Here is a 1844-nt window from a genome sequence, read left to right as displayed (position 1 = left end):
CACCACGAGAACAAATAGTGAGCGCACCACCCGCATGGCGGCGTTCTCTTCCAGGGATTTCTCCGCGAATTGGAGGGAGAGGGGTTCGCTGGAGCGCGTGGCGCGCGTGCGCGTCACCGGCAGCGTGGTGGGGACACTCAGTGTCACTCGGTGCCGGGCGTTGCGGCGCCGTGGCCCTTCAGTCTTTGATCCGCAGCTGACGCGAGTGTGTACGTTACCCTCGAGCGATCTCTCTTTCTCGAACGACGAGATCGTTTTTCACTGACGGTACGCGATTAAGAGGGGAGTCGGCGACCACGGTAGATCGGTGGTGCAGTAACCTCTCACTGTACACTCTCTCCGTCGTGTCTACGCTACGGGAACACGCTGAACGGTGACACGAGCATCATCCCTTAGACCGTATAGACGACTGGATCACACGCGATCGGAATACATATCTCGCGACGTGTTCAAACACGCTTCGACTAGATTCGTTATCGAAGCTTCGTTCTCCGCGAAGTGCCTGCAAGTTTTTTTCCCACTTGTTTCTCTAACTACGAGTTTGGTCTCGCGAACGAATCGGAATTATCGTGCCAGGTCGGAAAGTCGAGCTGCCGAACTGGTTCAGAGGAATCGTCTCGAGTATTTGGTCCACAACGACACAGTCTCTTCGCTCGTACCCCTGGGACCTTCGGGGCACGCTGCTCACGCTCCACCGGTACGGATTTGCGTGCAGTTCTCAACCCCCCTGACCCAATTAGTTCTTCCGTGACGAGAGTATCCGTTACGTACGTTCGCTGCTCGTCTTTGGAAGGGAACTGCTTCTGTCATCGGGATCGTTTGTCTAGTGATGTGCCGCTGAGGGGATCCCGCTGGCTATACTTCTTGCTCGAAGAAAACATAATACGACACTATCTACGATCTTGGAATTGGTGAAGAAAAAGTGTCCAGTGTTAGAGCATCGAGCTCGTCAAGTGTTTCGCTCGCGGAGTGCAGTGAAAGGAATACACGTCGAGTGCAAATCGAACCTTGCAAGCATCTATCAATCGTTCTTCCCAAAAGTGACCAACCCACGTCAAGAAACTTTAACTATCCACCAAAGATCATCTAACGATATCCTCGTCCATCTTGTCTCCCGTTCGACGTATCGCTCCTTACATCGAACAAATACAATCTGCGACGAAGCAACGATTGACGACGGGCCAGAGATTGGCATTACCCAGTTAGTCTCTTTCTCTCTCTTATCTAACCTCGCGCGGGAGTTCAACTTTCTCGTTGGCGTTGACAGATCGATAAGAAAGTTTGCGTACACGTTAACCCGGTCTGTAGCCGGCGGCCAGTCACGAAAACGAGATCACAACCATAGAATGTGTCTGTCTTAACGGAACGACCTTCGAAGCAACAGCCTCCGCCGATCATCACCGAACAAGGCAACCACTGGATCGTGGCTTTAGAAACGTGACATGCTGAAGTCCGAAAGGTGAAAAAGATACGCTGACCCGCTCGTGGAAGGACCTGTATGCGGACCGCGGCGCGTCCGCCGGAAATCTGACGGGCCGTCGCTGCTCCGGTCGCCGAGGCAGCCTGTCGTTGTCGCTCTCGAACCGGAAACGACAGTATCTGGTGAAATACAAGAGGAAACAGGAGGATAGACGAGTAGCCGAGGGCAAGGAGGAGCAACGGGGCTCCCCGTGGCCCGTACTCGTCGACGATCGTTCGAAAAAGGGTGCAACGGTGAAGGGTAACGGTGGATTCGGCGATTACTCCGCGGCGGGGGAGTTCGAGGTCTGGGGTGACGAGCAACACGCGTCGGATGGTGTAGACAGACAGGTGGCGAGGCCGCCTTCGCGGCAGCAACGATGCGA

At 54.6% G+C, this 1844-nt stretch overlaps 1 protein-coding gene across 1 annotated transcript in view; it reads left to right on the top strand.

The window, feature by feature from the left end:
- Positions 1-1449: 1449 nt before the first annotated feature.
- Positions 1450-1844, top strand: part of LOC100743843 (teneurin-a) — a 114487-nt gene continuing 114092 nt past the window's right edge. The window contains exon 1 of the mRNA XM_012385581.3: positions 1450-1834. The gene's annotated coding sequence lies outside the window, so the exon portion shown is untranslated. The remainder of the gene's footprint in view (positions 1835-1844) is intronic.

Source organism: Bombus impatiens, unplaced genomic scaffold, assembly GCF_000188095.3.
Source record: "Bombus impatiens unplaced genomic scaffold, BIMP_2.2 scf_0023, whole genome shotgun sequence".
NCBI classification, from domain to species: domain Eukaryota; kingdom Metazoa; phylum Arthropoda; class Insecta; order Hymenoptera; family Apidae; genus Bombus; species Bombus impatiens.
This window is presented reverse-complemented; position numbering and strand designations above follow the sequence as displayed.